General features: G+C 36.1%; 1 protein-coding gene across 12 annotated transcripts in view; it reads left to right on the top strand.

Annotated features, from left to right (window-relative positions):
* Atf2 (activating transcription factor 2) overlaps positions 1–13,092 on the top strand; it is an 87,960-nt gene that overhangs the window by 13,990 nt on the left and 60,878 nt on the right. For 9 of the 12 annotated variants that reach the window (XM_034494803.1, XM_034494798.1, XM_034494806.1 and 6 more), the window contains one exon: positions 6,345–6,420. The gene's annotated coding sequence lies outside the window, so the exon portion shown is untranslated. Of the gene's footprint in view, positions 1–6,344; positions 6,421–9,504; positions 9,570–13,092 lie in introns of all 12 variants that reach the window. The other 3 variants (XM_034494808.1, XM_034494807.1, XM_034494799.2) reach the window with 1 other exon arrangement.

Here is a 13,092-nt window from a genome sequence, read left to right as displayed (position 1 = left end):
AGACATTGTTTGATATATGAAAATGCATAAGTTGATCTATATGTTTTCTTCTTGAATCTTGAGAAATCTGAGAAATTATGTAAGTGGATAGTTTCTCTAATTTTGACTCTCCAAATTAAGGAGAAACTGAAATGTACATTCATTTAAAAAGTAAACTAGTTGGGCAATGGTGGCGCACGCCTTTAATCTCAGTACTCAGGAGGGAGAGGCAGGTGGATTTCTGAGTTTGAGGCCTGGTCTACAGAGCATTCAAGACAGCCAGTATCACACAGAGAAACTCTGTCTTGTAAGACCCCACCCCAACTCCCACCTAATAGTAAAACATTTTAAAGCAAGTATGAAAAAAAGAGGGGGGTAACACTTAATAATTTTTATATACACTTACTTGAATTTAAGCTTTTTGATGTGCAAATTAATGATCTGTTTAGAAGTATTTTCCATAAAATTTATTCCCTGAGGACAAGGGACTATGTCTAAATCATTGTATTCTGGAGATGGCTTAGCTATTCTTCTAGAGGATTAGAGTTTGATCCCTAGGACCTATATCAGCTGGCTCACAACTGCTTGTAACTACAGCTTTAGGAGGATAAACTGCCTCTGACCTCTAAGGACACCTACACTACTATGCACACACACACAGATAATACACTTACTTAAAAATAATAAAAATAGTTGTTTTGGGGGGCTTTTTTTTTTCTTCTCTTTTCTTTTTTTTTTTTTAATTGAAGCAAGGTATTGTAGTATACTCCTATAATCCCAGCACTTGGGAGGCAGGAGAATCAGGCATCATAAGAAAGCTACAGGAAACCCTGTGTAACTTTAGCCTTCTCCACCATTCACATAAGTTTCCTGTAATAATGACTCTTAACAACTGAATATGAAATTAAAAAGTTTGAATTACATGCCTTTCAGGTTGGGCATCATTTTTTAAAAACATAAATCTTTTTTACCTCCTGGCCACTTAGTTCCTAAGAGCAACAACTCCAAGACTAATTATTTATTGAATTCTAGGCTATAAGCTTTGGCTCATTCCCTGACTACCTCTTAACTAACTTAACCATTTAAACTATTTCTGTGTCTACCACTTGGTTACATCTCCTTCAGTCCCATTCCACTTCTTCCTTCTCATCTTTCTGCGTCTCTCTCAGCACCTCTACCTGCTGGTTACGTCTATCTCCTCAATCAGATTCCTTTCAGATCTCCCACAGCTCTTATGGAGTCTCTTTTTCTATCTTTTACTATTTCCCAGAATCCTCTCTCTTCCTGCCAGTGTCTTACCTCCTATTTCCTGCCTCAGCTCATTGGCCATTGGCTTTTTTTTATTGACAGGTGATGCTTATAAGAGATTTTCTCTACAATGGGTCAAAGAAAAAAAGTGAGTCATTCCTTGGGGTGCATGCCTTTAATCTCAGCACTCAGGAGGCACACGCAAGTAGATCTCTTGAGTTCAAAGCCTGCCTGTTTTATGTAGCAAGTTCTAGGCCAGTCAGGACTGTATAAATGGAACTCTGTATCAAAGAAAATGCTTGTGTGTTTATGTATATTCAATTTTTTACAAGGACAAATAAATGTTTTCTTTAAAGGTACACTTAGAGTATTTTAGACTTTTGGAGGGTCACATGTGATCTCTGTTGCATATTCTTTGACAACTCCTCCATCCCCAGCCATTTGAAATTGTGAAATACTTTGTTAGTTTGTCTTAGGGTCCATAGTTTATAAGCTTGGAGAGAGGTAAGAAAGAGCAAGAATAAAATCTGGGCTTTCTTTCATTGTTTTTTAAATTTATTTTTACTTTATGTGTAATGATGTGTTGCCTGCATGTATGTCTGTGTGAGAGAGTTGGATCCTGGAGTTCCAGGCAGTTGTAAGCAGCTATGTGGGTGCTGGGATTGAACCCAGGTCCTCTAGAAGAACAGTCAATCTCTTAACCACTGAGCCATCTTTCCATCACCTCTTTTTGTGGTTTTAAAGACCCTCAGCATTTGATTATTCTGGCTTATGTTGTTTCACTTAATCTGAAATCCCATACATCAGCCATCTAAAGATCTTAGATCTCAGTGTGTTATTATTATTGCTCTGTGTGATGTATGTGTGTATACATGGGCACACATGTTCATAGGATGAATACACATAGGCCACCACCTCATATGAAGATCAGATGACAACTTCAATTGTTGGTCCTTGCCTTTTACTTTGTTTAAAATAAAAGTTCACCCCCACCCCCCCAAACTGGAAATGCAAGGCTAGTTGACCTATGAGCTTCTAAAGGTTCTTTCTACCTCCTGTCTCACTCACTAGGATCATTAGGGTTACAGATGGATAATACTATCTTGCCTGGCTTACATCTGTTCTGTGGATTCAAACTCAAATCTTCATGTTTACACAGCCAGCGCTTTGCCCACTCAGGCATCTGTTTTATTTTGGCTCAATATGTTACCTCCTCTGTGTGAAATACCATAACTAACTAGCTTGTATTTTCCTTTGAGAAAGCTCAGTCATGCATCACTTCCTTTGGTAGTCTTCCCAGACCATCTCCAGAACTGGCTAGGTACTTTGGGAATAGAAACATCATCAGATAAATTGTTTAAAAATAAATTTAAGAAGACTACTAAATCTGGAACACATGGTCCGAAATCCATATAATAAGTAAAGCCTATGTCTATGAGTGTTACTCAGTTATAGAGCACTTGCTTAGCATGTACACATCCCTGAGTTTAGTCCTGATTAACTCACAGGCACATGTACATTCACACTATAATCATCTATATTCAAGAGAATTTTGGGCTTACATCTTAAATAAATGTATCATACCTATATTATTCAATAAATATAGCTGTTGAAAATGATGGATCTAGGATAGGCAACGTGACTCCTGCCTTTAATTCTAGGATGTGGAAGGCAGAGTGAGAAAGTTGTTCAAAGTTCAAGGCCATGGTCTACAGAGCAAGTTTCAGGCTAGGCAGAGGTAGATAGTGAGATACTGTTTCAAAAATAAAGAAAAGAAAGTGCCATTTAATATTTAGCATCATTACTATTATATACTATGGCAAAATTTAGGTAATTACCTTTTAAAGCTAAACTATATGATTTTAAAAGTCATATATTTTTATATATTGACAAGATTGAAATATATACTGCTGTGGACTCATGATAGCAGTTGTCTCTGGATGTTGAAATGTTGATATTCTAGGTGACTCTTGCATGCCCCCTCCACACAGATTTGCTGTAGTGGGAATAAATTTAAATTCTCTTACTAAATTCAACAGATGCAATTTATAGTATGTATTTTCAGAAGGAACATGTGATCTTCAGAAAAACCAATTAGGATGTGAACTTTAAGTGTTTGGTTTGCTCTTTTTGAATGATATATATATATGGGTAATTTCAAATTTTTTTTTTCTCAAAGAAGTTTATGTTATTTAGGTTTTCATGGTCTGGTAAGGGGCTTTAATTTTAGCTTATATTTGTGGGTATTTAGTTTTAATCATTATTTTATGTTCATGAATGAATACATTTCAATAGTTCAGCGATAGGGTTGGTTAATGTACCATAGCTCTCAATCTATGGTACCATTGAACCATTGAACATTTGAACAAGGAGTAAGAGTATGAGACCTTACTCAACCTGTACCACAGTTTTTGGCTGGTTTTGTTTGGGTGTTGTTTTGAAACAAGTCTTAGGCTGTTTTCCAGGTTGACTTTAAATTCAAGATGTTCTTCCTACATAAACCACAATAGCTAGCTTTATACCAATTTCTACACCAGTCAAATGGGAATAAAGTGATGCTTCATGTTTTTATATATAGAATGACTTAGAAATATATCAATGGAAAGTGTTAATGAGTTCTTAATATGGTGTTATTACCCAGTATTTATAAAATCTTTTTTTATATTATATTGCTTTATATATTTTAGTAGGTATAAATTTGTATAAAGTATTTCCTAAGTTATCGCTGGTCTGGAGAATTAGAGTCTCAGTAACAAAAATGAGGGATTGTAAGCCTAAAGTAATACCACTTTATCATCAAAATCATCTATACTACAACTTGCTTTTGTTTTAAAGAAAAAAGGCAGTGACTTCCATTTGAGTGCTTATGGTAAACAAATCATTGAACTTATTTTTTACTTTACTCTCGAAAGTATATTGTAGCTATCCCCTTTTATCAAACCACACTATGATTAAGTTAAAGCTTATATACTCTGAAAACAGTCTGTTCATTCTTAGATGTAAGATCTGTAGGATTACTATCTTTTTTGCATATCACTTGGTTAACATTAAAAAACCTTAAATGTAGTTCTTTGCTACTTGGTGGTGGTTAGTCACTGACCTATACCACAAATACCAGGTATTTGAATCTTCACCAGTACTGAAGCGTCAGAATGCAAGTATTTACAATTTCCTTAGGAATGAGAATACTATATTATAAACTCTTCATAATTTTGAACTTCAAGTCATGCACTTCACAAACCATTTATAAGCTCCCTTGGCAGCTTCTGTTATATAAAGATATTTCCAACCTTGCTGTGAAAACATGATGAACCCAGATTTAGAGGTTTAAGATTCACTTAGATTATCAAAAGAGATAACACATAGAATCTCTTAGAGAAAATGTTAGCATTTTTATCTGTAGATGCTTAAACTGTAGTATTTATAACAATCTCTACTAGGTGTTACATATTAATAATAAAAGAAAATTGTATTCATGTGAGTTGGCTAGGAAAGTAGCTGTGCAGGTAAGGAATTTGTTTGAAGGAAAACAGTGGCACTGGAGGTACCAAGGGTCAGTTCCTCAAGAAACATCTTTAGAACTATCAGTTTGTCTGTTTATAGTTAATATTTACATGTTCTTGTATTTTACTGAGTGAGGCATTAGGTAGTAGCTAACCCACAGATAACTGCGTTGCCCTGGCCTGAGCTTACATTCTCTTGTGCAGTTGGGTATGAGTAGAGAAATAGAATCTTATCAGTTTTACCTGGAGTAAGGGAAGATAGTTTCTTTTTCCTGTCTCCTAAACTAGGATAGTCTTTGCTCCAGGACTCAACATTATGTAGCCAATTGTACATTTCTGCATGTGAGTTATTTCCTTTTTTTGAGCAAAACATTGAATACACATAAATTATGAAAAATATAGGTCTTCCTTTACTAATTTATTTGACGTGAGAATATTATTTACTGTCTTTGACAGAAGACAGGAGAGGAAGATTTGGGATGGGAGAGATGGATCAGTAAAGTACCTCTAGTAAAAACAGGAGCACACTTCTAAGCCTAGCACTGGGGATCGGGTGGGCACAGAGAAGGGTTGATCCCTAAAGTTCATGGCCTGCCAACCTAGCCCAGTGAATGAGTTCTGAGCTCAGTTCCAAGTTTAATGACAGAACCTATTTCAAAAAAATAAGACATGCAAAGTGTATGTACATCGACATTCACGTATATCTGCATGTACATGTTGCATATATGTAAAGATTTGGCAGATTTTTAAACTTTATTAAAATTCTTTGCTATATTGTATCCTGACTGTAGTTTCCTTTCTCTTCTCTCCTCTAGACAGGGTTTCTTTTTGTAGTTCTGGCTGTCCTGGAACTTGGTTTGTAAACCAGGCTAGAACTCAGAGATCCACCTAACTCTGTTTCCCCAAGTGCTGGTATTAAAGATGTGTGCCCCTTGCCTGGCTCAAGAGTTGGTAGATTTTAGTAAATGGGCCATTTACATTGCTAGTTTTAATATGATTTGCTAACATTAAATAAGTGGTAACATTAGAGAAGAGAAAAAAATCATAGAAATCATTTATTTATATTTAAGAATAAATAAATTTTGATGAATTCTGCTGAGAACCTGATCACAGGTCAATTTTTTTTTTAATTAAAAGATTTCTAAGTAGAAAATTTGAAGTACAGAGAGACAGAATTTCTCTTTGTTTTGTAACAAAGTATTGCTGTGTAATCCAGGGATGGTTACAATCCTCCTGCTTCAGCCTCCCTTATGATGATTTTAGGCACATTACCACTAAACCTGGCTTAAGGCTGTTTTTTCTTCAGACTTCAAAAGGATTTAAGAAAAAAAATGCTGTTTTAATGACTGCTGGCTAACCATGCCCTAAGGACTAAATTTAATACTTCTTCCTTAACTCTTTGATGGAGATGGATGGATTAATATATCTAATTAATTCATTTATGTGAGTTTTTACATTTCAAAAATACTATATGATTATAAAGATTCTTGATTTTTTTTATTATAAATCATGTTGATTTCATTTGATTGAGTGCTTTCATTTGCAAAAAGGAATGCACTTCAAGAAGTGCTTCAGGGCTCTTTGTAACGGTATGAAACCATTTTTGTTTTTCAGTGTCTTTGCCATGAAACAGAGGACATGATAAACTGTTTAACTTAATGAAATTCAAGTTACATGTGAATTCTGCCAGGTAAGCCCATGATATAATAGTATTTTGCACCATGTTTAATATTATTTCATGAAACTTATTTTTCATTAATTGAATTTACTAGATTCCTATTTGAATCCCTTTTTCCTAAATCCGAAGCCTCTTATTAGTTTTCAGTTGGTACTTGTTTATAAATTATCAAGTTAAGAGCATTAAAATTACATTAAAATTAATGGCACAGGTCTATAATCCCATTACATAGATAGGACCACCACAAGATCAAGGTCTGTGCTACATAGCAATACCCTGTCTCCAAAAAAAAGTCATCCAAATACATGTTTTATAGTTTTCTTATAGTTTTAATGTCTTTTAAAATGAGTTCTTGATGATATAAGATGTGAGGATGTGTTCAAGTAGCAACTCTTAAAAAATGCGATATACTCTGGCTAGAGAGATGGCTCAGCAGTTAAGAGCACTGACTGTTCTTCCAGAGGTCCTTAGTTCAAAGGACCAAATAAATGGTGGCTCATAACCGTCTGTAATGGGATTGGACGCCCTCTTCTAGTGTGTCTGAAGACAGCTACCATCTGAAGATGAGCTACAGTGTACTCATGAACATAAAACAAGTAAATCTTTAAAAAAAAATGCTGTGTACTCAAGTCCTCTTGGTTCAGCTTTCCAGGTACTAGGATCACGAGGTCATACCAGTGCCCTGCTTTAAAAAATGTTACAAGTTGTTAAAAGGATTCACTTGGATCTTTTAGTGGAAATTCTGAAGCAGGAAAGTAATCTTGATCCAGATATATCATTTTATAGTTGAATTAGGATCAAAATTGTTTGTTAGTAAGTCATTTAAGCTTAAAAAGTCTCTCTCTCAATGAATACAGGCATTCTGCCTTAGAGGTGCTAATTTCTGAAATTGAAGGGAAAAAAATCCCCTTTTCCAATTATAAAGTTATAAATATCAGTTTGTCCATCCAAGCCACTGGCTCAAGTATTACAGGAGGGCCTGTGGGACATGGGAGAGGAGTGTTCTACAGGTGGAAACTCTTAGAGCCCGTGTGTGTGTGTGTGTGTGTGTGTGTGTGTGTGTGTGTGTGTGTGTGTGTGTGTGTGTGTGTGTGTGTGTGTGTGTTTTGTTTTCCGAAGCTTTACTGCTTGTGGCAGGTTCAGTTAACAACAGCACAAATTCTACTGGGTCAATCCAAGGACTGAATGACTTCACAAGCTCTGGTCTCAGTAAATTAATTTTCATATTGAGGACACATTTTTTAGGTTAACTGATATCCTAAATACTGTCTTGAATCACAAGATCCATCAATTTTTAGTATCGTCCAGACCTTCATCTAGAATTATAAAGTCTTTTTAAGCATATGTTAGATGTATGTGAAGAATTTTGTTTAAATATAAACTTCATACCATGTTATTAATTTTTGTCTTAATAAAAATAACATTTTTTTAAAAAAAAGTCCCTCCCTCTGCTATTCCTCTTTCCCCATGAATTTACTTATTGAAAAGAGTAGGTAGTGTCTTTATTTCAATTTTGTTGGTCACCCAATATGTTTTTGTCAGTTTGATCTAAGCACTGTAAATGTTCCATCATCTTTCTCCCAATCTTGTGGTGGTGGTTTGAGACAGGGTCTCGCTATGTAGTTCTAGCTTGCTTTCTTTGAATTCTCTCCCTCTACTTAGTGGTTTTTAAATAAGTGGTTCTTTGAGGGTATATAACCTTCTCAAATTTAAAAGTTTTTTTAAGAAACTTTTGGTGCTAGAGAGATGACTCAGCAGTTGAAGATTTGCTGTTCTTATAGAGGATCCAGGTTTTGTTTCCTGCATCTAGATGACCACTCACAGTCTGTAACTCCAGGGGATTTGTTGTTCTCTTCTGGTCTCTGGAGGCATTACACACAAACAGTACACATACATGCAGGCAAAAGACTCACAGTTATGAAGTAAATATAAGTCTTTTCTTTTTAAAAACAGAAAAATTTGCCTACATCAAAATCACGAAGATTGCTACCATATTGTTCTAACTCTTATCTCTGTGACTTGATTTGATTTGTGTGATATGAGATGATTGTGTTATATGCGAAGGTAGGATTTGTGGTTTTTGTTTTTTTCCTGATTCAACATAGCTTTAAAGACTCTCAAAGAATGTAGAAAAATGAAGCCCATATAAACCATGTCCTAAATTTATTTGGCTATAGTCTATTTTCTGTAACTACTAATATCCCTGTAGAGTATGTTTTTGAAAGCATTTATCTAGAAGATTAGCCAGAATTGTAAAGGTATATTCTACAACTACTAGTGAAGTCAGATAATTTTGATATAAAATTGTAAAACCAAATTTGGAAAAGATTATTTCTTCTCCTACTGAAATGTAGTTAAAAGTGAAATCTTTGTACGAGTATCTATTTCTGGACTCAATTCTTTGCTTTATATGTTTGCTGTTTGACTGATAACTACCCTATCTTAATTATTGCTTTTTATAAGTGGGTCTTAATATAATAATATTCTATTTTTACAAACTCTAAAGCTTGATTATTATCATTTAGGATTAGCTTGCTTATCCTTTATAAATATTAAAATCAAATCTCCCCCTCCTCCCATTCAAAACCTGCTGAGATTTTGGTTATGACTCTCCTTGATCTGAGAGATGCTGCTAGGAGCAGAACTACCATCTCACTAATAGTATAGCCTAATTTATCTAGACTATTATCTTCTTTGGTTACATGTGGAAATATATTTTTGGTCTGGGGTTCGAGTTTTTTGTTTTCAGATGTATAGTGTATGGTTTTCATTAGATTTATTTTTAAGTAATTGACCTAGTATAACAATGACATTGGATAGTTAGACAACAGGGATATAATGGAGTAAATGGGAAAGCCAAAATTTTAAAGCAAGGAAGTGAATTAACCTCTTAGGAAAACTAATTAAAAGCAAAGAAAAAAAAAAAAACTAAGAATATTACTAATTTAAAGAGGAGATCTCCGTGGATCTAATGGACATGGAAAAAAATGTGAGAGAATGTTATTAATAGTTAGGCCAATATATATGACAGCATAAGTGGAAAAATTCCTGGAAAATAAAACTAATATAAATGTTCTAATTTGTATCTATTTAAAGATACTGGATTTATGACTTAAAACCTTCCCACAGAGAAAACTGCAGGCTCATATATAGCTTCACTGGTGAGTTCTTTCAAATACTTAAGGAAGAATTAATACACTTTTTCCACATAAAGATTTATTATTTATGTATATGACTGTATTGCCTCTCTCTCTCTCTCTCTCTCTCTCTCTCTCTCTCTCTCTCTCTCTCTCTCTCTCTCTCTCTCTGTGTGTGTGTGTGTGTGTGTGTGTGTGTGTGTGTGTGTGTGTGTGTATGCACCACACGCATGCCTGGTATGCCTGCAGAAGCCAGAAGAGAGCACCAGACTCCCTTGGACTGGAATTATAGATGCTTGTGAGTTTGTGGGGCTAGGACTTGAACCTGGGTCGTTTGGGAGAACAGCAAGTGCTCTTAACCACTGAGCCATCTCTCTAGCCCTAATACCAGCCTTTACACAGATTCTTTTAGAAAATAAAGAATTAACATGTCCCAACTTTAATTATAAAACTACCACAAAATAAGCATAATATTTCTGATGAACATGAATGTAAAACAAATTCCAAACAAAATATTAGCAAATAAAATCAGGCTATTTATATCTCCAAGATGGGATTGTTCTAGACATTCTACTTGGTTTATCAGTGAGAATAATTCAGTGTGATTGACCACATTAAAAATAAATAAATTTGAAGGGGGGACAACAGGAGGAGTTAGATGAGAGTTAAGGGTGGGGTGATGTAAATGCAATATTTATGTTCCAATTCTCAAAAGAATCGAATTAAAAATAAACATAGGATCAGGCATAGTGTTAATTCTGGCACTTGGGTGGCAGGCAGATTACATGAGTTCCAGGCCAGCATGGTCTATGTTGTGATACTTTGTCTCAGAAAAAAGAAAGAAAAGAAAAAACATATGCACTTAAGAAAATAAGTAAATAAAGGAAGCATCAGGTACTCAAAGCTGGTTGGTCTGGTCTACATGAGACCTTGATTCAAAAAAACAAAACAATACTTCCTAGAACAGTCGATATTGAGGGACAGACATTATTTTTCTTTTCCTAATATGTTTATTGATTATTTGAGACTTATATACATCATGAACCCAGATCACACTTACATTCCAGGTCCATTCCCCACATTTGTGGACCCCTCCCCCTCAAAAAAAAAAAAAAAAAAAAAAGAAACAAAGAAAGAAAGAAGAAAGAAAATGTCTCCAATTTGTGTTACCTGTATACTCACTGGAGCATGGTCAAACTCCTGATGATCAGCTCCTTAAAACTGAGTCCTTTCCCAGCTCTGGAGAGCTATTCTTCAGCATCCTTATCACATTTTTTAAGATTTCTCTTCCATGGCTTTCTGTATAGGCTGTTACTTTTGTGGCCAGGGTGGTAGGATAAGGTATAGACCTTCTATGTCTTTCTCAACTAAGAGTCTGTAGTCATCAATATCACAGCAAAAGTAGCTTCTTTGCCCTTTACAGTCAGCAGGAACATGGATCATGGACTTCCATATCACATCTGGTGAGGGAAACTAACTTTGTTTTATTTCTTTTTATTGATCCTTTGTGAGTTTCACATCATGCACCCCAATCCCACTCATCTCTATCCTTTTGTATCTATCTTCTCCCCTTACAACATCCCCCAAAAGAAAAACAAACAAATAAATGAAATAAAATGTAAAAAAAAATCTTGTTCTAGAAGCTGTGGTGTGTCACAGTGTGTCATACACTATACCCTTTTATCCACATATCTTTACTTGCAGATTTTTATTGCAATGAGTCATTGATCTGGTTCCAGGCCTCTGGCTTCTGCTATACTATCAATACTGCATTTTCACTGGAACTCCTCTCAGATATCCTGTTGTTGCCCCATGTCATGGAGATCCTACAGGTTCGGATTTGCAGCACCGGCCCTTTCACATGCTCTAGCCGTTCATAAATAGGGAAGATGCCTGGAGTAACCCTGAATCTGGGCCTGAGTAGTACTTGAGTTGGTCAGCCTACCACCTCTCCTGCTACCCCACCACCAGTGTACACACACCACCAGGGGGAGCTCTTCAGCACTATCCCAGCTCACTCATCCCCATGCCACCAGAACCACTTCAACTGTACTGCCCAGTCAACATGTAGGGCCCTCCCTCCTGAATGCTACAGCTGGCAAGTGGTGGGGCTAGCTCTCTGGAGTGCCACAGCCAGTAAGGAGCTGCAGCTCAAACCAGGGATGTCTGCATAGTCTTTAGTGGTAATATAAGCCACACACATGGATACAGACCCCTGATGCTGCCTGGCCACAGACCACACATTGCCCTCAGCAGTAGCAGAATGGACAGGGACTTCAACGTAGCCTCAGGTAGTAGGGCAGGCTACTCACAACAGACTGTTCCTCTTTACCCTCTAGTTCTACCTCTCTTCATAATGCTCAAACTGTTCTGCTTCTCTTTCCCATCTGCCTACCACGTACTTTTACATGTAGTAGCTTGGCTGTGGCTTGGTGGCAGGTGGGCCTCTGGGTTTCCTCTGCCCAAACGTGCTTGTTGCATGGCAAGAGAAACTGTCTTACTTAACAGTGTGTATCTAAAAAATCTGGCAAATCTATTGCTTTTCTGAGAGTGACTTTTTTTTTTAAAAAAATAAACTGTACTATCAATTTCTATAAAGTTGTTGAAGAATGTATATGGGTCCCAAATGTACTTCCTGAAGTAAAAGCCACTGTCATAATAAATAACTAATTTGTTATTTGCCATTTTTTGTTTTCATTCTTTTTTGGAGGGTTGGGGTGGGGAGGGGGTTTCCAGACAGGGTTTCTCTGTGTAGCCCTGGCTGTCCTGGAACTCATTCTGTTCCTCAGAACTCAGAAATCCGCCTGCCTCTGCCTCCCAAGTGCTGGGATTAAAGGCAGGTGCCACCACTGCCCAGCTGCTTTCATTCTTTAAGAACATACAAGTAAGAGTTTCTCCATAAGCTGCCTGAATATGAGTCACAGCAGGTTGAATATAAGAAGCAAATATGAAAATTCAACCATATTATTCTGTTGAGCCAATCATTAGATTTGTAAACAAATTCATCTCACTGTATCTCTAGCCCTGGTTTGTAAAAATTTTAAGAAGCTCAAAAGGATGTGTTACTGAGATAAGTCATGCATATATAGAAATGTTCCAAACCTAGTTGTGACAAAACAATACAGATTATATAAGTCAAGAAGTTGACATAGTACAGTAGGATGATTTGTCTGTTTCTTGATGAATAAACCCCCACATGGGTGTTTTGAGTGGCCACTTTCATGGTGATGATAGGACTCTAACTTTGGATGATCTGAGTAGTAGTGTTTGAAGACCAAGAAATTCTACATGACCAGGCAGAGGGTATAAGACTTGTGACCTAACCTTGTATCATTTCCACAGCACTGTTAGTTGAAATAATTATAAACCCACATCAAGTCAAGGGAAGGAACATAAATTCTTATTATGAGAAGCACTCCAAAGAATTTGCAGCCATATTTTAACAACTTACAAAAGAAATTTGATGAACTAAAATATTTTTTATTGGATATTTTATTTACATTTCAGATGTGATCCCCTTTCCCGCTGAACCCAGGAACCCCCTATC

This window comes from Arvicanthis niloticus, chromosome 2 (genome assembly GCF_011762505.2).
Source record: "Arvicanthis niloticus isolate mArvNil1 chromosome 2, mArvNil1.pat.X, whole genome shotgun sequence".
In the NCBI taxonomy this organism is placed as follows: Eukaryota; Metazoa; Chordata; class Mammalia; order Rodentia; family Muridae; genus Arvicanthis; species Arvicanthis niloticus.
Note: the sequence above shows the minus strand (reverse complement) of the source record. Positions and strands in the feature narration are given on the sequence as shown.